The following is a 23,478-nucleotide window of genomic DNA, read 5'->3' as shown; positions in this document are numbered from 1 at the left end:
CTTTTGATGGATGGGGAGCAACTGGAGGGTTCTGGGGCTGTGGAGTGTGCGGAACTGAAGCTGAAGGCAGGGACTCCATGGGGCTGGAGAGGACCACATCCCTAGGTCTTGGAATCTGTTCTGTTGGCCCAGATGTAAATCTATTCTCTCTCTAAGGAGACTGTCACTTTGCCCAGTGGTTCTCAGGAAGAAAGGAATCATTTATCAAGTAAACTGAGGGCTTTCTGGGGAGAAAAGGGAGCTATGGGTCACCACTGTGCCAAACACCCTATGGAGGATATGGACCTGAGTCTTACCTGCTCGGCTCCATACTGGCTCATAGGACAGAGATGCTGTCCGGCAAAAATGGGATGTGAATTGCAGATACTGAGAGCCCAGGAGCTGTGAGCTGGTGGTAGGCTTGTCTGTGGTTGGAGCTTCCAAACTGAGCTCTGATAACCGCAGATCATGGGAGCAGACATCCCTGGCTCAGCTCTCTGTAGTTCCTACCTGAGAGTCCTTTGCCCTCGACTATGTACAGAGATTGTGACTCCCAGCGCAGAGGCCACGGTTCTGTTCGGCCCCTGTGCACAAGCTTCTTACACTCTCTTGGTTCATCGGGGTGACCTATGTGGACCTGGAGCAGATACTCTGCCACCCGCTGGGATAAGTGCCTCATTAGTTCATCTTCCTAAGGTCTGTGTGGTGACCCCTGCACAGCAGGCTGAGAGAGGACAGACAGACAAGCTCTAGGCCAGGGGTGTAGGCTAGTGCTATCTCAGAATGAGGGACCTTTTGTCCTTGATCCATCTAGTTCCATCTAGCCTTATAAGCCCTTCCTTCCCTCCTGGGCTGAGAGCTCTGCTCTCAGAACCACAGATCATCTGGGTCTCAGAGGTATGGGGTATATATAGGAACAATCCTGAATGACCTGGGTGATTCAGAGAGGAGAGCCATTCTCACTTGTCCACAGCGACACAGGCTGCTCATTTATGTGTTGGTAACTGGAGCAAAGATGTGTTTGATGGAGCCCAAACATCCCTGTTGGATACTGCGTCTGTCCCTGCTGTGGTCGGGCTGCCTCCAAGAGCCACAGAGTTCTCACAGCTTCCAGTCACACGGTTGTTAGAGAGCAACGCTCGCTGTGAGCTTTAAGAAAGGCACTGTCTTGGTCTGGCTTGTCCAGGGACTCAAGGCCAGTCTCCTTAGGGGGCTTTTCTTTCCTTGAAGTTTCTGGTCACTGAGGCTGGTATGGCTAGGTTCTCTCAGGGCTGCAGTAGAGATGGAGAAATGGGCTGGCTAGCTGGGTCATTGATAGACCCCAGGGATTTCATTTGTTCTTGGCAGTGAGCTGGGCTGTCCCAGGTCTCCCTGCTTGGCTAGCTGTACCTAATTGGCTGCCTTCCTACGGCTTGGACTTTTGCCAGCTTCGAGGTCCAGGGCAAGAGGCCCTCTCATACTTTGTAAATCCCCAAGCTTGTGGAGTGTGGATGTGGAGAATAGAGCCTCTTCCTTCTCTGCCTCGGGTGTGTGCTTTTCCTCTTTGGCTGAGGAAATGAAAAGTATTTTTGATGTTTTCTTTCAAAGCTTGACACATTGCAATTGCTTATGAAATCTCAACAGACAGCTGACACATCCCAGTTTCCTGAAACTGAGCAGGCTGGGGGTAGGGGAAGGCTGGCAAGCATGGGTCTCCTTCACTGTTTCTTATGGGAGCTTTTTCAGAGCAGAACCAGAAACTCCAGTGTGAGTATGGGGCAAACCTGGACCCCAGGAGGAAGAATAGACTACCTGGCCTCCTGTCTCCTTACTCTAGCTAGTAGTAGGTAGAAAGGCTGCTGCCCACTCCTGCCCAATTCTTACCCTGCAGGCCATCAAAGCTGTTCCCACCTGGATGCCAGTGGCTTTCTAGGTAGGAGAAATCATATGTTTCCTGTGGAGACCACATGTGGGGTGACTACATTGGACAGAGTTCCTGTGCTCTCTGGGAACAGAAGACCACCTCCAGGCCCTAGCACCTCCCATTTCTAGCCCTCTGTTAGTCTGGAGGGTCAGGAATAAAGCTCTATCCCAGGGACAGCTTGGATTCATGGCTTAGCCTTAACTAGAGTTCTTTAACATGGGTTTGAGAGGACACTGAGATGAATTGTTGGGGTAAGGAGTTTATTAGAAGAGTTATCAACAATATGGACAGACTGACAGACAACAGCATGGCAGAGGCTCTGAGAAGACTTCGGCACCCATAGACAGATGGTGTAGTAGGGGTTCTGAAAAGAGGGGATCAAGGCTTTCATGGCAGGGAGGTCTCTTGTCACATGCTTTTGAGGATGAGGGAGTTTATAGCACAAGCCTGTAGCCAGGCTCTCTGATTCTCAGGCAGGAATCAGAGAAGAGGGTGGAGGGCAGGACAATGACCTCTCAGGACAAACACACTTCTCCAGGGGAGAGAAGTAGGAAGCTTGTAGGAGGGGGAGAACTGAAGTTTATGTGTGTGCACATGTGTAGGTCCCTGTAGAGGCTAGAAGACGATGTAGGATCCTCGGGAGTTATAATTACAGGTGGTTGTGAGCCTTCTGATGTAGGTGTTGGGAACTGAACTCAGGTCCTCTCTCTACAAGCAGAACAAGTCCTCTTAATCACTGAGCCATCTCCTCAGATCCATTCTTTTTTCATTTAATCCAAGAAAGGACCAAATATCTTTCATTTGTATATTTGATCCAAGAAGATTACCAAACAGGAAATCTGTCTTTTTTCCCACTGGGGTACTGATTGTGAATTTAAGTTGACGTTGTGTTCTGTGTTAGTCTGGTCAAGATTCTGGAGACACCATAAGGTCTTCCAAAAAGATCCATTTCACCTTGGTCTGAATTTCGGACATCGACTTTGATCCCAAGAGGTATGCGATATGTGATTCCATATATGTTATAAACGTGGGTTTGAAATTTGAATATCCCTATAAAGACAGACAAATGGACACGTCTGCTAATGTGAGCTCCACGCCAAGCATTTTGAACAGCTGAGAATATAAATGTGAATTTTAAATGTTTAAATGAATTTAAATGTTTTGGTTGCTTTATTTGTGTGTGTGTGTGTGTGTGTGTGTGTGCGCGCGCGCGCGCGTGCGCGCGCGCGATTCATGAGAGAGTCTGGATAAAAGAGACCCTGTGTGTAGACACAGGGGTCATAGATGGACTTCGGTTTCTTCATCTGCCATTTTATATTCTGTTGGCTTGCGACAGGCCCTCTCATTGCATTGGAAGCTTGCCTCTGTGGATAGACTGGCAAGCCAATTGAGCTCTCAAAACCTGTGACTGCTCAGATTACTTGAAGAGTGGAACAAAAGAGAGTAAGGATGTGTTCCTTTGTGTGAGGACTGTGGACAGGTGTGTATGTGTGCTGCATGTATTTTGATGCACACATCTGTGAAGAGCTGTATACAGTGAGAGTCACATTCCCAGCCACTGAGAAGCGACCTGTATATCTGTTTGATTGTTTGACTGAGTGACCAATAAAGTTGCTCAATAGAGATTCAGGCCTCTTTCCCAGATTGCTCGGGAGGTTGGGAAGGTGGGATGTGCTAATCTGACTCTCTCTCAGATCCTTTGACTTGGCAGAGACAGACAGAGTCCTGAGAAGATAACTACTTGCCTTATCAACCATCCTGGAAGAAAACAAAACTATCTACAAGAGTGTGAGAATCAGCCTCTCTTTCTCAGCATTGGTCATTCCTAAAAGATATGGAAGAGAGCGCACACTTGGCAGGGAATCCAGCAGCACTGTGTCTTCCTGGGCTACTGTAGCCATTCCTATAGGAAAATCTCCACGGTGCAGGCAGTTTTGACATCACCTATTTTGAATATAGCACTTCTGGGGCCAATATTGACTTCAACCATTTCCACAGCACCCCTCCCCCAACCCCGCCCCCTTCCTCCCCACCCCCTCCCCCCAGAGATCAGTGGCAGCTCATCAGTAACTACTGGGATTCAGAGTCCAAAATCTCAAACTCCGATCTCCAACATCTAAGAGAAGGAAGTCGCAGCTGAAGACAGCATTATGGCACTCATCATCAACAAACTGAGAGTGATGGTCAGGTCTTTGCTGATCCCAAGGACAACGGCTGTAAGTCCTGGGCAAAGTGATAGAAGAGCGCCCCCTGGTGTTGCATCCAGAAGCCTTTCTGTCCTTATAATCTGGCTGTATGGCTACAAACATCAGCAACTCTGGCAACGCCTGAGTTGATGTTTAACTTTGAAGATGTTTCTTCCGATTCTGGATCCCCCCAGACACGTTATGAATAAAATCTCCAGTCTCCTGGTAGAACAGTCTCTGATATCTGAAAGAACGGCAGGAGGAGACCAAGCTTGCTTTTTCAAGGGCCGGTGAAGTGGAAACTTAAGGGTTCTTTGAAAAGTTGGTTGGATGGTGTTTTGCTGGGGCAAACACGTGAAGGAGTGTTCTCTTGAAGTGGACATAGGTGAAAGACTAAGGCAGACACGTGAAGGAATGTGTAGCTGAAGCAGACACAGCAGAAAGGATATTCTGCTAAAGCAAGCGTGAGAGAGAACACGTGATGAAAGATTCTTTGCTAACAACACCCATGTATTGGCCTGTCTTACACTGCATGGCTGAGCTGCATTTGTCAGGACTCCATAGAGAGAAACACACCAAAAAGAAACTTCTGATGATGTGTTTACCGAACTTGACTGCTGGTGTATCCGTGAAGTGTTTTCTAGTGGATCGAGAGGTCGCTGCTAACCTATGAACTGAAATGCCGATTTCCAGACAACATAGATGGGAGTTGCTTCAAAGAACCTTTCTAAACAGGCCCACTTCCCCATATCCTTTGTTCCCCACTACCTCTGGTGGATGCTGGGCTAAAAGGGAACCATCATTGAAAATAGATTTTGGAAAAATTAAAATTATAGCCTGGCCATGGACTATGTCATCAATGAGTACCAGAATCAGGGGACTGAATCAGTCTTTAGATCTTAAAATTGAGGTACTAGGTAGGCAAGACAGCAAGCCTGAAGATTTGAATTCATAACCCAGAGCATATTTTTAAAAGCCAGATATGTTGGGGGGGGGGCTAGAAAGATGGTTCAGTAGTTAAGAGCACTGGCTGCTCTTCCAGAGGGCCCAGGTTCATTTTCCTGCACCTAGATGGTAGCTCATAACCACCTGTAACTCCAGATGGATCTTCAGTGCCTTATTTCACCCTCCTAGGGCATCGTCACATGTAGTACACAGGCACACATCCAAGTCAAACACCCATACAAGTAAAAAAAAATTAAAGATGCAGATGTAATAACATCGCTGTGCCATTCCACTATGCCTGCAGTGAGAAGGAGGGAGACACAGGAGATCCACGCTAAGTAGTATGCAGTATGGCAGAAACAACAGAGAGACCCAGATTCAACAAAGGAGGGGAGAAAGTTGTCTTCTGACCTCCACACATGGCACCCCCACCTCACAGCACGTATACACAATAAATAAGTAAGAAAGAACTGAAGTACTAACTCAGCACAAGATAGACCAAGTATTCAAAATGGTCTGATGACTAAGACAGCACCCTGTGGTATGGTTAAGGGAAGGTTTTCATTGTGCATAAGAGAGAGAAAAAAATATATCTAGAGGCATCTGGAAGAGTCCAGAGCAGAGAGAAAAGGAAACAGACTAGACCTGGTCAGGGCTGTCTGTCAGAGAAGAGAGAATGGTGAGAGTAGGGAGAGAGCAAGAGATAGTGGGGGATGGGGAGAAACCTTGCTGCTATAAAAGAACACGTACAAACATGCACGTTCATGTACACAATGCACATTTGCACACATGCACATAAATGCACACATGCACACACACATGCTCACATATGCACACATGTACACACATGCCCATACATGCACACATATGCATACACATGCACATACACACGTGCATGTGCACACATGAGTGAAACAGTAATTTTCTAATCTGCTGAGCATTTCCAAACCTCCCCATGGCTAGCACACTCCCCCCTCCAATATTCCTGAATTATTACTTTCTAAGATCCACATATATTTCTGGATATATGGGCTGCCTTTTGTAGTTTGGGGAAATGGAACTTCCCTTGGAACTGACATCCAACATGGGTGCTGGGAATTAAACGCACCACACGTTCCAGTAGTTGCTCCTTAAATTATGGACCAACCTGGCTTTCTGACTGACTGGGAACAGAATCGCAGGCACGTTTAGCTGGTGTGTGGGAAGCAGGGTGTCTGGCTACTGGGGTGGGTGTGGGGTGGGTGTGTACCAGGGATGTGAGTAGTGGAAGGACCTCTTGCCTTTTGGGGGAGCACGGGTGTCTTGGGTTCCTCTGGGCTCCCCTTTCTCAGCAGCACCCGAAGGCACCTCATCTAGGGCACAAAAGTCAAGAAAAAGCTAGAAAACATGTCAGGAGGAACACAGTATCTGGTGGGTTCTACAGGGCTGTCCCCACCCCTCTTCCAGGTCATATGGAGCTGAGAGAGCTTGTGCATAAGGGGTGAACATAAAAACAATCCTTCCAGCCCTACAGAAACCCCTGTCCCCGAAGGCAGAAGAAAGGAAACAGTTACAACATGGGATGACCAATAACCCTTAGCCTAGCCCAAACTACACAGTACATCCCAGGCGATTGTTGACAGCCTGCAATGACATAGCTTCTTGCTGCCTTCAGCCAGGCAGACAGGCATCGCATGCATGTTTTCAGAGTACACAGTTACCAGCTCCTCCAGTGGGAGGACTTGACAGCACCATTTGTCACATGCATGTCATCCCAAACCCACCTGGAGATGGTGGGGCCCATCTGTGCTTGCTAATTGGGAAACAAACTTCCGGGTGCTTCTCAGACAGGAGGCAGTTTAGCTCCCAGCCTCAGGCAGGGACTGTGGGGCAAGCGCCATCTTCCCTGGTGTTAATTTCAAAGAGATGGATGGCTCCCCATCCTCCTGAAAGACTCCCAGCTTGAATGCCCGCTAGAGGCTTATTTAGCTTTTACAAAGGTTTACACACACGTCAAGTACATCTCAATTACAAATGCAAAGTAAAAGCTGAGGGAGAAGTGAGCCTCTCTCCCTTTTTAACCAGGGAAGTTAATTTTCCTCTTTCTGCTTTCGGTTGTGCATTTATTGTTCTTCCTGGTAACCCTTGCAGAGTGCCAATGCCGGCTCTCCCTTGAGACAGTGGAGACTGACAAGCACAGGGGATATTAGCTATCACCACCAACGCTGGAGTGTAGCCTGAGCTATCACCACCAATTCCGGAGGGTGGCCTAGGGCCAACACTCACCATTTCCAAAGGGGTGGACTGGTAGGGCTTCCGGTAGAGGCAGGCTTTGGGGGCAGAAGAACATGCAAAGCAGGGGGCCAGGGCCAACACAAGGAACTCCATGGTATGACCATGTGTGACAACTTTTGACCACAGATGCTGCCTCGTGAAAGGTCAGGTCTCTTGTGACCCCAGCTGCGCTGCTTGGGGTCAAGGCAGAAGGTGAGATCATAAGAGTAAGGTGGGCCTTTAAGTCTCTGCTACATCCCAGACCCTGGCTGAATCTCTTTTCCTCTGTACCAGTTTGGTCCCGGGGGACAATTATTCAGGAGGTGTCGGTCCATAAGCGAAGGGATGAGAGGGGACTCAGTTCCTAGGACTGCCAGAGCCTCTGGTGCAATGCAAGCTGCTAGCCCAGAGAGACAGTCTGGCACGTGGCATAGAACTGCACTAAGGTATCTGTCACCCCACCCTCCATGACCACTGAGTTCAATTCCCAGCAACCACATGGCAGCTTGCAACCATCTGTAACTGTAGTCCATGAGATCTCATGCCTTCTTCTGGTATGCAGACACACATGCGAATAAAACACCCATATACACAAGCAAATAGATATTAAATAAAGCTGTTTCCAGAGGAATATGCTGTAAAGAAACTACATTTGGTAAAGAATAACCTTAGCTGGGGTTGGCGGTGGGTGGTGGGTGGTCGTGGGTACAGCAGCAGTGGATGCTTTTAATCCCAGCTTGGCTTTTAGCACATAGTACTCATTAAATGTGTGCTGAGTGGTGTGAGCAGATATGTAGATACAGGATGGACTGTGGGGACAGGTGTGCAGATCCGGGGAACTCTAGTCAGCAATAGGCATATATGGTGGCTAGAGGAGGGGGCATCCTGTTCTCTTCAGCAGTATGGTCACCTCGGGCAGGTTGTAATACATGCCATCGGACATGCTAAAATTCACACTATTAGATAGGTCAGCATCTGTGCTATCACAAGGTTGATCAGACAGGTCACGATCTAGGTTATCAGACAGATTAGAGTCTACAAAAATAGGGTAGGGGCCACATCATGGGATAGCATCGGGTGTGTACCCTGTTTCCAGGTTATAAGTGTGGCCTTGCAGAGCTATCAACCTGATAAGTGGGTGTTTCTTCAGGCCTCTGGAAGCATGGTTCTCTAATGCAGATGAATGACTAAGCCACTTGGAGGAGCCAGACTGCCGGACAGAGGATGAGGTGATTAAAGGCAATTTGGCTTTAAGAGAAATGACCGGCTTGGACAAACAGCCAGCGACACAGGCTACCACACTGACTGGCTTCCTGTGAGACATCAGAGTCCTGTCTGTTTGGTTGCGGGGACAGGAAATAGACAAGGCTCTTGGGGTAAGGGGCTGCAAGTTCTGCTTTCACCCCATGTTCACATGTGCTTAATGTATAGCATACATGACCACTCCATGGTATGGTTAAGGGAAAGGGAAAGCAAGATTTTTATTGTAGATACGAGAGAGGACATCTGGAAGAGTCTCTGAATTGGAAAGAGAAAGAAGTAGACTGAACACAGCCAGTGGAATGGACTTGGCCAGGGCTATCTGTGTGAGAGAGGATAGGAGGGGGTGCAGAAGAGATAACATGGTGAGAAGAACAGAAGAAGGAATGGAAAGGAGAGAAACAGTGAGAGCCACTGGGTTATGTAAGGATGAGTAGCTTCCAGGAGGGATGATCGTGAGCTGGGGGCAGGGAGGGTGTTAGAGGCGGAAGGATGCCAGAAGGGCTAGGTTGCTAGCATGGGCTTCAAGCCTGGAGGACAATATGGGTGTGGGTGCGCTGATAGGTGACACAGGTAGCCCTATGTCCCTCCTGTCAGAGATACAGGAAATGCCTGACTCCCTTTGGTAGTGGAGAACTCACAAGTTTGAAGAAAGCTGGCTTGTATCTAGCCGCCAGAAATCCTCTTAGGGTCCAGGTTGGACAGATTGGCTTGCTTTGTGGAAATGGGGGAATTGGAGTTTCTTTTGGATGTAACTCTTGCCTCCATATCCAGGTCAGGGGTCCTAGCTTGTGTTCTGATAATGTCTTGAACAAGGGCTCACCCCTCTATTCTCAGTTCTTCTGTGTCTGAAAGAGGGGAGCACAGGCCTCCTTCAGAGTTGGTATTCTAATCGCTGGGCCTTGCGAAGTGTGTCACTGTGGGTGCCTTATGTTCTTATCTGCATTACCTGCCAGAGCTGACTAGGGCAGCTCCTGGGCATCAGAACTCCGGAGAGATGGCAGTGACAATCAGGAGGCTTCCCATGTGGCGCCAGAGATGCCCCAGGAGGGAGTTAGCCTGTGCTCTGGGGTCTTGGGTCACATTAGGATGTCTGAAATCATTCATAATCTACTTGTTTTTTGGTCTTATTTTGATTTTTGTTCCAGTATTGGGAATTAAAACCAGAGCTCTGCACATATTAGGCCCAAGCTGATTTATATTCCACACACAACTTTTCAAAGATTTATTTATTTTATGTATCTGAGTACACTGTAGCTCTCTTCAGACACCAGAGGAGCATCAGATCTCATTACAGATGATTGTGAGCCACCATGTGGTTGCTGGGAATTGAACTCAGGACCTTAACCACTTAACCAGTGCTCTTAACCACTGAGCCATCTCTCCATCCCTCCACCACTCTACTTTACTTTTTGTAAGTTGTTTTTTGTTTTGGGAGGTTTGTTTTGTTTTGAGATATATTTTTCTAACTTGCCCAGACTTGGACTTGCAATTCTCCTGCCTCAGCTTCCCAGGAATCTGGGATGACAGGTCTTGCCATCAGGCCCAGATCCCTGGGGTGACAGGCCTTGCCATCAGTCCCCACAGTCCATCCTGTATCTACATATCTGCTCACACCACTCAGCACACATTTAATGAGTACTATGTGCTAAAAGCCAAGCTGGGATTAAACGATCCACATTAGCCATCAATCCACCATCCCATGAGGATCATTTGGAAAGGGGACTGCACAGCTGAAGAACTGGACTATAAACTTTTATTCTTTAAAACATTTTAATTTTTTTTAACTTATGTATATATTCGTGTGTGCCTGCGAGTCTGAATGGGCACCATGTGCATGCAGTACCTATGGAGTACAGAAGAGGGCGCCAGATCCCCTAGAATCGGAGTTACAGGCATCAGGGAGCCACTTGATGTAGGTGCTTGAAACCAAATCCAAGTCCTCTTTAGAACAGAAAGTGCTCTTAACCTCTGAGCCACCTCTCCAGATTTTTTTTTTTTTGGAGACAGAGTCTCACTGTGTAACAGTGTCTATCATGGAACTCACTCTGTAAACCAGACTGGTCTTGAACTCAGAGATCTGCCTGCCTCTGCCTCTGCCTCTGCCTCCTGAGTGCTGAGATTAAAGGTGTGCACCATCACTGCCTGGCCCTAACTAAGCTTTTGTTTTAAACAACTTAAACTTAAAAAGAGATGGCTCAGCAGTTAAGAGTACTGGCTGCTCTTAGAGAAGAGCAAGATTTGATTCCCAGAATTCATATGGCAACTCACAACCATCTGTAACCCTTGTCCTAGTGATCCAACACTCTCTCCTTGTGTCTGTGGGCAGTGCATGAAGATGGTGTGTGTGCACACATACACATATGTGCATACATACACAAAACCCCAATATCAATAAACTCCTAAGTAATAATAAAAAATTAAATTAGAAAATTTCATACTTCATTCAGTGATTGGAAAACTTCAGTAAACAACCGTTGTTTGGAACAACATATGTGGGTTTATCTCCTCAGCTATGCAATTTACAAAATCTAAATATGGATCAAGTATTACCAATGCAAATTTCATGTCAAAATTGAGTGTGTGGAGATATAAGATGCATGTTGGATTTCAGATTCAGTAGAAAAATAGCCATTTCTTATACCAAGCCTATGTCAAAGGAATAACACTTTGGACACATAGGGCTAGATTAAATATACTATCAAAAATGTACATGAAAATACAATAATAAAGCCAGGCATGGTGGCACACATTTTTAATCTCAAACAAAAATGTTATAGTGTGGAGGCAGGAGTGATGGCTCAGGGGGTTAGAGGAGCTGAGTCCAGCTTCCGGCACCCACAGTGGGTGACTCACAACCACCTGTAACTCCAGCTCCAGAGGATCTGATACCCTCTTCTGGCCTTCAGGGGCACTGCATACATGCATACATATGGTACAGCTACCTCTCTACAAATATAAAAAAAATAACATATTTTTCAAAAAGTCAAAATGAAACCCATTATTTTGTATACAGACTTAAAACATTAATTGAAATGGTTAAATTAATAAGGAAATGGTCAAGAGAGATGGCTCAGTGGTTAAGGGCACTGATTGCTTTTCCAGGGGACACTGGTTCAAATCCCAGCACCTACATGGCAGCCCAGAACCATCTGTAACTCCAAGATCTGATGTTCACATAGACATACACACAAGCAAAACACTAATGCATGTAAAATAAAGGTAAATATGTTAAAAAAAGATAAGAGAAAATATTTTAAAAAATAAAGGGACCAATGGAATCCTGCCAGCTCAATTTTACTTTTGTCCTTTGTTATTGAGCCCCATCCTCTCTTTAATTTTTAAAATTGCAGCTTAGGTTGTTTACCTTATCAGTACCCACCAGGTGCGTCTACCTGCCGAGACATCTTGCTGGCCCCAAATTAAAACGTATGAACCATGCACGTGAGTTAAAGGCTGTTTACTGAATGAGCATCTGGAAGTACTTCATCTCTTTTTAACCTAAAGGAAGGTTAAAAAAAAAAAGACTTAGGGTACTGTATTCCTGGCCTCTCTGCATTCAGGAAGCCAGGGCAGACGGGTCTCTTACGCTCCTGAGTTTTAGACCAGCCTGGACTACATAAGAGGGGGCTCATACACATACACACACACACACACACACACACACACACACACACTCCCGCACACACTCGCACACACTCACATTTACTCATACATACTCACACTCACATACTCACACACTCACACACACACTCACTCACATTTACTCATACACACACACACTCATTCACACACACTCACACTCTCACTCACTCACACATATTCACATTTACTCAAACACACTCACACGCACATACACTCACACTTACACACTCACATACACATGCTCCCATGCATGTACACATTCATACACTCACATACACTCACACACATGCACACACACTAACACTCACACACTCACATACACACACTCACATGCATGCACACACACTCACACTCATACATACACACAGAGACAGAGAGAGAAAGACAGAAACAGAGACAGAGACGGAGAGGCAGAAACAGGGCTGTATTCCAAGACAGGATCTCATGAAGCCCAGGCTGGTCTCAAACTTGCAATCTTCTTGACTGAGATTTCTCTGTGGCATAACAGGCATGTGCCATGATGCTGGGCAAAGCTGCCTTGAGTTTGAAAGATTTCTAACATTTTCTGTAGGAGAGAATGAGTCTGTGACTGTCTCTCTAACTCCCGCTTCAGTATCCTGGAATATGCTGTCTGCCTGGGGCCTGTTGGCCAAGGGATTGATGATGTTCAGGTGTCAGTGCTGGCCACAGGCTATATAGCTCTGCTATGGCTCTGCAGTGAGAGTGTGGAGCAGTAGTAGTACCAGGTTCAAAGTGTCACCAGTCACTTCTTAATGTACCTCATGGCTCCAACACCTATAACCTGCTTTGGAGATGGGGGAAAGACGACCCTATGATACACCAGGAAGAACCCAGGTGTGCCCCAGAACACACAGACAGGACTATATGTTGGTGTCTGATGTGGCCTGTGCCTAAGACGAAGCCTGGTCAGAGGGCCAGTGTCCACAGAATGATGGTGGACATCATGAGTCATGGAAGTCAGAGAGGTTGGCTCAGAAATGACAAATGAAGCCAATACGAACAGGCCCCAGGCAGACAGCATTCTCCACGAAACTGGAGCAGGAGTCAGAGGGACAGTCCCAGCCTGGAGAAGACGGCTGAATGACAGCAGTGACCTGTGCTGGCTCTCGTGAGCTCCGGAAGCAGTTACAGCCAGGCCCTGGCAGCAATGGGGATCATGTGTATTCTGATGACAGTGAATTCATGAGCTTGTGACCCGTGGTTGAGATTCTTGGGGTTGTGTGACACAGCACCAATCAGAAGCCTTAAACCAATAGGAGTATATTCTTTGTTTTTTCCTTCTTCTTTTTAAAAAGATTCATTTATTTTACTTTGTATGTAGATGTTTTGCCTGCGTGCATGTGCGTATGTTACACCACACGCATGCCTGGTGCGAAGAAGCCATTAGGTTCTGATCCTGTGAATTGGAGTTAAAGATGGTTGTGAACCACCACGTGGGTACTGAGAACCCAACCCGAGTCCTCGGAAAAAGCATCAAGTGTTCTTAATCTCTAGGTCATTTCTACAGCCCCCCAGTACTATAGTGTTAAAGTTCAGAGGCCAGCCATTCCTAACAAGGTGCTAGTTGGGCTCAGTTCCTTAGAGAACCCAGGGGAGGAACGGGGAGTCCCTTCCTGTCTCCCAGCTTCAGGTGCCACGATCCTTACTGGTGAGCCCAGCTCTCTTGTCCTCACACCACTTTCCTGAGGTCTGTGTCCTCTCATCTTCTAATAAGAACATCTGTCCTGTGCCTCAGGGCCCACCCCAACCATGAGGATTTCATCTTAAGATCCTTAGCCCTTTATATCTGCAAAGCCTTTGACTAGGCCCCAGTCTCAGGTGAGCAGGTGAGGACTTGGAGGTTGATTTCCGAGGACACCGTCTGCCTGTGGCACTGTGGAAATGAAGGGGCAGGAACTGTGGTGTCTCATTCATGACCCCTAGGGCCTGATGTCTAGCAGGAGCTCTAGGAACAATTAATGTGACTCTTCAAATGACAGGAAGAGGAAGTTGTGGTATAAATAGACAGGCTGAGTGGGAGAGTGGGAACCAGGTACTTCCCACTGTCTGCAAAACCTTATCATCAAACAAAACTTTAAAAAAATAGAGTGAACTAGGTGCAGTCATTCACTCCTGTAAGCCTAGGGCTCAGGTTGGTGAAGTGTAAGGATTATCAAGCGGTTGAGGCCTGTCTGGACCAAATATCATGTTCCAGGCAGGCCTGTGTTACAGAGTGAAACCCCGTCTCAAAATCTCAACCAACGCGGATGCCAAGAAGTGCATGCTGAGAGGAGCCTGAAATGGCTGTCTCCTGAGAGGCCCTGCCAGAGCCTTACAAATACAGAGGTGGATGCTCGCAGCCAACCATTGTACTGAGTGCGGGGTCTCCAATAGAAGAGTTAGAGAAAGGACTGAAGGAGTTGAAGGGGTTTGCAACCCCATAGGAAGGACAAAAATATCAACCAACCAGACTGCCCCCGACCCCCGCCCCACCGAACTCCCAGGGACTAAGCCATCAACCAAGGAGTACACATGGCTCCAGCTACATATGTAGCAGAGGATGGCCTTGTCAGGCATCAATGGGAAGAGAGGTCCTTGGTCCTATGAAGGCTTGATAGATGCCTCAGTGTAGGGGAATCGATGGCAGGGAAGTGGGAATGGGTGGGTGAGTGAAGGAACATCCTCATAGAAGCAGGGGGAGGGAGGATGGGATAGGGGGTTCCCAGAAGAGGGGGAAACTGGGAATGGGGATAACATTTGAAATGTAAATAAAGAAAATATCCAATCGAAAAAAACAAAATCTCAACAAACAAACACCACACACAAGTAATGAAAATGGTATGGGGCAGTGACAGTCTCCACCTGACCCCAAGTCCTCCTCTTCCAGGGTTGTCAGAGGGGGGTGGTAGAGGGTGGGAGAGCTGGCTCTCCCTGAGAGGAGGCAGAGTTTCTGTGAATGTCCTGGAACTCGCTCTGCAGACCAGGGTGGCCTTGAACTCAGAGATCTGCCTGCCTCTGCCTTCTGAATTTGGGGATTAGAGGTGCGCACCACCACACTCAGCTACATTCCTGAAGAAAACATCTGGGAACAGAGTCTCTTCTTTCATTATTATTTATTTATTTATTTATTTATTTATGGGAACAGAGTATATTTTTAAAAATATTATTTAAAATTAATGTGTGAGTACTCTGCAGCATGTATACCCACGTGCCAGAAGAGGGCATCAGATGTCCTTATAGATAGTTGTGAGACACCATGTGGTTGCTGGGAATTGAATTCAGAATCAGCCAGTGCTTTTAGCCACCGTGCCATCTCTCCAGCCCTCAAAAGAGCATCTTGTAGCCAGGCTAGTCTCCAGTTCCCTGTACAACTGGAGGTGACTGAGAGCCTCTGATCCTCCTGCTCCACTTCCCAAGGCATGGTTCACTCTGCCTGGTTTGTGATCATTCTAGCCAAGTGAACCACACACATACTTAATTTTTTTGAGATATGATTTTGCTTTGTGGCTCAGGATGGCCTCAAATTCACAGCAATCCTCTGCCTTAGCCTCATCAGAGCTGAGAATACAGCTACTTGTGTCTTCTTCTCCTTTGGCTCTTTCTCCTCCTTCTTTAATATAAAATAATTATTTATTATAATAATTTTGAAATTAAACATAATTGCATCATTTTTCTCTTCCCTTTTCCAACCACATCCATGTAGCTCTCCCCCAGACTCATAGCCTCTTTTAAAAAAATTATTGTTACATATGTGTGTATATATTATATTCTTAAATACATAAATATAACTTGTTCAATCTGTATGATGTTACTTTGTATGAATACGATCTCAGAGCTAACTGATTGGTATTGGGTAATTACTGGAGAGCTTATATTTGTTTATTTGTCCACTCTTTACATATTTACATATTTATTTGTGTGTGTATATGCATGTACCATGATGCTTGTGGAGGTCAGGAGACAGGCTGTGGGACTGATCCTAGGGATTGAACTCAGGTTGTCAGGGTGGAGGTAAGAGCCTTGACCCACAAAGCCATCTTGATGGTCCCTCCTTTTCCTTCTTCACCTCCTTTTTGTGTGGTGGTGGTGGTGTGTGTGGTATATATGCATACATTTATGTGTGTATATGTGCACATGTATGTGTGTGCATGTGCACATGTATGTGTATATATGCACACGTATGCATGTGTATATGTGCACATGTATGCATGTATGTGTGTATATGTGCACACATATGTATGTGTGATGTATGTACACATATGTATGGTGTATGAACACGCATATATGTGCATGATGCATGTGCAAACATGTATACATGTGATGTGTGTGCATACATATATACATGTGTTTGTATATGAATGTAGGTGCATACATGCCATAGCACACACGTGGAAGTCAGAGGGCAACCTCAGGTTCTGTGGTCCTCACCTTCCTCTTTGATGTTCCCTGGTACAGCCATATCCACTAGGAACGGCAAGAATCATGAAGCCAGCACAGCTTCATGACAGTTCCAGCAAAGCTGAGCCAAATGCTGCAATTGCTGTGCTTCTAGCTCTAGCCTTTGGGGTTTGGACTCTGTGTGCTGAATTACTGGGGACTTTCTGAATTATGATTCATTTTATATCATTTTCTGAGAAAAATTATGTCTGGGTTTTCTTAGGAAAATCCTAAATATAAACGATCTGGCCACATATGAAAGTCTTCCTGATGCCCTGGAGATCATTCAGCATCGATAAGCACATAGCTAGGTGAGGCCATCACTCTAGGAATTTTCTTGGAGTATCTGCCCCTGAGGTAACTCAAATCGTATGATAAAGGGCAAACAGACAATTGACAAACTCTGGCTGGCCAGGAGAACAGGTTACAGATTCAAGGCCTCTTTTTATTATAGCTTAGAGATCTCTATAAATGTAGTTTAAAGATAAGGGGTCATACAGGGTACACCCCTGGAGGAATAAAACTCAGTAAATAGATAGATGGACTAAAATAAGCTTCTCCTACTTTAGAGTGTGTATAGTGAAACATATAGTAAAAGAATCTAGGCATTAGTGTTTGCTACTCATAACAAGACCAGTGCAGATATTTCCTGTTTCTCTGGAGTGCTTTCGAACAACAAATCCTGCCAGCCTAAAAGCAGGCTGTCATATGACAAATGCGTTTGCTTTGGAGGAGGTAGTCTTTAGAGTCTTTAAGTTGGAGTTATAGGTCTAATAATAATAATAAGAATCTGTTTTGCTTGTATTTTCTAATTTTGACTGAACTTGTAACCCTGGACATGTAATGAAATGTCAGGCACATAATCCGCACATCTGGCATAATGATTAGTCTGTCTTTGTTCTGTGAAACCTGTATAAATAAACACCTGTTTGCTAGTCAGTAGAGCAGCAGAGGTGGCCCGATTGTTAGTCAGTCAGCTGTGAGATTCCCCTGACCAGGGCACCTGGCTCCCTCCCTCCCCTCACTCCCTCCCCTTGCCGGCTCTGAAGTGCCCTGCCAGGAAGGACCCCCTACTCTCTTCTCCATGCTGGGGAAGCTTCCTGGCCCCCCAGACCCTCTGAGCAGTTGACCACTCTGTTTGCCGTCGTAGCTGGTCCACGAGTCAGGAGAGTCTCTCAGGATCTTGCTTCCTATCTCACCCAGGAGCACCGAGGTTGCAGACGCAACCAGATTTATGAGGGTCCTGGGATTAGAACTCAGGTCCTCACACATATATAGCCAGAGTTTTCCTCCAGATGAGCTATCTCCCCAGCTCTACCTATTGCTCCTTAATGAACAAACTACCATGACAGGGAGCCCCTGCTACCCAACTGTGTCCCTAATAAAGAGGTGTGGTTCTCTGCTTGGATTCCGTGGGGACAGGAGGCCTCTCTGCATAACATGAGACACAGGCTTTTTGTTTTATTTCAGTTTTAGACAAGAGTCTCATTATGCGTCCTGGAACTCACTACGTAAACCAGACTTCCCTCAGATCTATAGGAACCCACCTACCCTGCCTCCTAAGTGCTAGGAGGAAAGGTGTGTACCACCACACAGGCAAGTCAGGTGACTCTGCTTTCAGATGTCAGCAAGCCATCTTGTCTCAGAATCTGAATGAGGGTTTATGATTGTACATTGGGAAGGAGGTGCTATGTGAGCTACTGAGATGGGGCTGTTGGCAGGAGCAGTCTGAACCTCGGCAAGCAAGCATGTGTGTGAACTGTTCCCAAGTTAGATATATATATGTGTGTGTGTGTGTGTGTGTGTGTGTGTGTGTGTGTGTGTGTGTGTGTATATATATATATATATATGTATATATATATATATATATATATATATATATATATATATATATATATATATTTCTGCAGCTGCGGAGAACGCCAGGCAGCATGCTCGCCCATCTGTTAGTGGTGATTAGCCCTGAGTGGGGTTAGTAAGACTTCAGTTGTGTGGAATACTCCTGCATATTTAGCATTTTCACCAAGGAATGAATGCTTTTATGAGAGAATAAGAAAGCACACAGCAAGCTAGGAAGCCAGAGAAGGCTGGGGTGGGGAAGCAGACCCAGGCACCCCTCAGTAGAGGGCACAGCTAGTGACTCCTGAGTCAAAGGGGGAGAGAAGAGGCCTGTGAGGGGCCTGAAGACGGCAGTTAGGTGGCTGAGTGGAGCTATTTTCGGGAGCAGAGGTAGCAACTGTTGGTCAAGCTCACTGCTGGTCCAAAACAATGTGCTTGGAGCCTACATCCCTCTCGGGAACCTCCTCCCCTATCAGGTTAAAGTGTCTTGCAATGTCTGCTCATTGGTCTCCACTGGACACCTAGGATACGCTGGGGGCAGAGATGGGAAACAGCTCTGCCTGGACCTCAGGGCTTTGGGCTTTGCCGGACGGCCAGGTAGAGTCTAGGGTTGAAAAGCTGAAGGTAAGAGAATTATTTCAGATCTGTGGGTCTTCTGGTTCAAGAAGTAAGTGACACACACAATCTGAGTCCCCCTGGTCCCCGTGGCGTGTGGGTGGGCGGAGAGAGGTTCTACGACTGGAGTCCACTGAGCAGTAGAAGGGTGGACATGCTTGATCACCTGTGACAACCATGTTTGAGGTGCTGTGTCAGGTCATACCATGAATGTTAGGAGAGGAAATCCCCAGTCTGGGGATTCAAGGTTTCCTCCGAGCTGCTGGTGACTATACAGCAAGGAAGGAAAAGACTGTGGAATATTTTGCTGGCAACTTTAAAGGGGAGCTGCAGAGTCTCACCACAGACCCTGATGAGCACATGAACTAATTCCACAGTGTGGATTTGGAGCGCTGCATGCCCCACAAGACACAGAAACATCTGTTGATATCAGATAACTGACAAACTAAAGACAGTGCTCCGTCCACATCTGCCTTGGAGAACATTGAGTCTACTGGTGTCGCTAACAGGAGTGAGGGTCACTGAAGGCAGCTACATCACAAAGAAACCCTCTGATAACAAGGGCAGCTGGAACCTCCTCTGACTTGGGGCTCTGGGCTTCAGCTACCTCTGTGATGTTGGCACAGAGGAGGGAGCTGGGCTGTTGAACCTCCCTCTGATTCCCACAGTTGTTTGTGGGCTACTGTGGAAACCACGTATTTCCAGGTGAGTTCCCTGCTTGGCTTCATTTTGGGAGTGGTACTCTGGCACAGGCTCTGCTGTGGTATCTGCACCTGGTATAGACAGCCCCAGAATCAACAGCTTGGAGAAGAGCTATGGGGGCAAATGAACCACAGTGTTGGACAGCTGGTAAAAGGTCATGATAGGAAACCAGGAGGCAGAGCTCAGGGCATCTGTCCAGCCTCAAGAGACAGCAGCTCTGGGAGCCATGGAACTTCTGACATCCCTGAGGCCCAGGGGACTGAGAGGACCAGAGTGCAGTAGACCCATAAAACACGAGTCCCGAGGTGTAGGCAGTGCTTTGGGAGAGACTACCGAGCATAGGAAACTCGGCTCCTACCTGCTCTCCTCTGTCCATCAGCCCCAGACTGGAACACCCAGACCCACCAATTCCCTGGGGAATCTGTCCATCCCTGTCTGCAGCATGGCTGCGGAGTAGGAATGCGTGCACAAGGTCTTTTTTTTTTTCTTCAGATGCTGCCAGTTCCCAGTATGTAGATCACTACTACATGTATGTCTAAGTATGTCCACTCTACTCAGAGCTGTGCAGGTGGCCACAGCTTGGAAGACACAAGCGTCTACCCAAAGGTCATGGAGGCTTTGAGTTCATCTCTATCATGGCACCCTGTGCTCTCCTGTCCTAGGAAATGTCATGGACAGAAGTGGAACCCTGATTCCCTCCCTGTCTGCTGGTCCTGCATTAGGGACACACTTCCATGCTGTGCATGTGGAAGATTATTGATTAGACTGCCCAGCCCTTCCATCCGCTGCATTGGCAAAGGAAGTGGCCTTTCTTCCATTTATTTGATCAATAGAGCCAAGTATCTATTAAGTGCCACCAGCCGCTGCCTGGTCTGCTTATAAGCAATCTCTGCTGGAGCTTGGTTGTTTGCTGGGGCTGACTTTGTCTGGATTCAGTTCCTCCTTACACAAGCTCTTTAGAAGGCAAGCGAGGTATTGGAAACATGTTTGTCTCCTGTCTGAGTGTCCCTTAAGCCAGGAAGCACAGCCTGCTTGGTGAGTGATCATCTGGTCATACAGACAATGAAAGTATACATCTATCTTTTGTGCAGGCTGTGGATTTGTGGGAAAGCCTCGGCCTCAGACAAGAGAGTGTTTTAAACTCTTCCCCCAATCCCCACACCCATTATCTTCCTTGATAGGTCTCCACCTTATTTTTTTTAATTTATTATTTTTATTTATGTGTATATGTTGGGTCTGTGTACATAAATGACTATGCTCACTGTGCTAGAGGCATCGGGTCCTTCAGGAGCTGAAGTTACAGGTGATTGTGAACTACCTGACATAGATGTGGGGAGCTGAATTTAGATTCTCTGCAAGGGAACTATATGCTCCTAATCACTGAACCATCTCTTTAGTCCTCCATCATGTACATATACCACATGTAAATAATATGTATGATATATGTATGATATATGGATAGATGTATGATATATGATATATAGATATATATGCATGAATATATGTATATGCATGTGATAGGACCTAGTGGGGAAACCCCCACTCCATTCCCGTTTCGGCGTGCACCCCAAAAAAATCACGAAGGACCATCTTGATGTAATTACATGAGGTTGTTTAATGACAGAGCTCTGGAACGACATGCATCCCACACAGGAGATAACAGATGTCGGCCACGAGGCTCGAAAGCTAGGGGTTTTTATGGGGTAAGGGGCTTAGGGGTGTGGAATTCAGCATAGTGACACACTATTGGCTTATTCAAACATCAGCAGAAAAATTACATGTACGTGCAGGGTGTCAGAGTTCTGTGAGTTGTTGACTCAGTTCAGATAGCCCTGTTATGTCTTCACATTCCCCTTTATCTTATGGTCAAGATATTCCCAGGAGTGTTTTAACTACGGGGCATACCCAGGTTTGTTTGTTTGTTTTTTCTCAGCCCCAGGCAGCCTCTAGGCTCACAAACAACCAGCAATTTCTGAGTACTTTATATGACTTACAGATCTTGAAATGTCATCTTTCTTTCACATGTATGACATATGATATATGTATGTATGACATATGATATATGTATGTATGACATATGATATATACATGTATGTATGATATAAATATGTATAAATATATACATATATTTCTTTTGGACTCAAGGTCTTACTGTAGTGCTAGCTTGCCTGAAGTCTATGGAAAACAGGCTGGCCTTGAGTGCTAGGATTAAAGGCTGTGTGTGCTGCCACACTAATCTCCATTTTTTTTTTTTTTTTTTATAACAAGGTCTCTCACTGAACCTGGAGCTCAGTATTTTGGTTAGCAAGCTGCTGGGATCCCCCTGTCTCTGCTCACCCAGAGCTGGTTTAAAGACACAAGCCGCACTGCTTCTGGCAAAAAGTGGGTGTTGGGATCCAAACTCAGGTCTCTGTGCTTGTCAGTCACTTCACCCACAGTTCTGAACCCACCTGCTGTTTTCATTTTTTTTTTCTTTTTGAAACAGGATCTTAAGTAACCCAGGTTGGCCCCAAGTTTCCTCTATAGCCAAGGTTGGCCTGGAACCTCCTGAGTGCACTGCCACACCCGGTGGCTGTCTGTGAAAGGGCAAGGCTGGGATTTGGAAGAGTGAACTGTTGCCTCTATTGCTTAGCCACGCAGACCACGGAGATCTCCAAGGAGGAGGGTCCTTCAGCTGGGATGGTGCCTGGGAATGAGGAGGCCGAGGCAGAAAGCACAGATGTTTGTGTTACTTCTCATGTGGATGCTTGGGCTTGGCTCCCCAGCATCTGGCCAGGAAGAGAAGTGGACGGCACTGTCTGCTCCATTCCTTCCCTAGCTTAGTCTCAGGCCTCAAGCCACCTTCATCACATGCCTTCAGCCACCCATAGACCGAGGCTGTTCCATGGGATAGAGGTCCCAGTGGCTCCTTCCATAGTGCTGACCCCGGGGCTGTAGAGCTCTTGAGCCTCTGGGCTAGGGAAAGTGAAGTTTTCATTTAAGTAAGAATTCTCACACAGTAGTGTGTGCAGCTGGCATGTGTATCTGTATCTATGTGTATTAGTGTGTGTGGTATGCATGTGCACGTGTGCCTGTGCTGGGAAGCTTTTCTTACTCTACTCAGAGCTGACAGTCCCTTCCATCCTAGGACAGCACACCTCTGCCCTCTCTGTCTCTGCCTGCCTCTTCCTTGCTCCTTGCCTGCTCCCCTGCCTCTCCCTGTCTCCCCACTCCCATATTCCCCCTTACCCCCCCCCCCCAGTTCCCCCCTGCCCTGGTGTACGCAGCAGTATTCTTTTGTAAACTCAGCCTGGACGTGGTTTCTATGGTGTTTTGATAAAAATGGGAATTCAGATCATAATTGCAGGGAGTGGTGGGGGGAGGGGGACTTGGGGAGGGGAGCTTCGCAGACACAGGAAGCTTGGCATTCTTTCTTCTTTCAAATGTGTTTAGATCGTAGGATTCGCTCCCAAGCCCTGCCCTGTTGCCTAGCAATGGTGGCGGAGCTGGCAGCCTCCTTCTCTGTCCAGGGCACAAAATGAGAGACACACTCACATGATCAGAGCAGGGAGGGGCTGTGCTAAGATTGTACGTTCAGAGGGGAGTGGGTGTCAAGGCTATGTGCTGGTTGTCCCTGAGTCTCACATTTGTGACCAGCCTGGAGTTTTACTAGTGTTTCATTTCTTTGGTGTCTGTTGGACCTGTATGCCAGCCATCCAGTTCTCCATGCCTGCA

The 23,478-nt window shown here is 46.8% G+C and overlaps 1 long non-coding RNA gene across 3 annotated transcripts in view; it reads left to right on the top strand.

Moving 5' to 3' along the window:
- Window positions 1-23,478, top strand: part of Gm30144 — a 36,883-nt gene that overhangs the window by 11,038 nt on the left and 2,367 nt on the right. The window lies entirely within an intron of this gene.

Source organism: Mus musculus, chromosome 2, assembly GCF_000001635.26.
Source record: "Mus musculus strain C57BL/6J chromosome 2, GRCm38.p6 C57BL/6J".
Taxonomy (NCBI): domain Eukaryota; kingdom Metazoa; phylum Chordata; class Mammalia; order Rodentia; family Muridae; genus Mus; species Mus musculus.
Note: the sequence above shows the minus strand (reverse complement) of the source record. Positions and strands in the feature narration are given on the sequence as shown.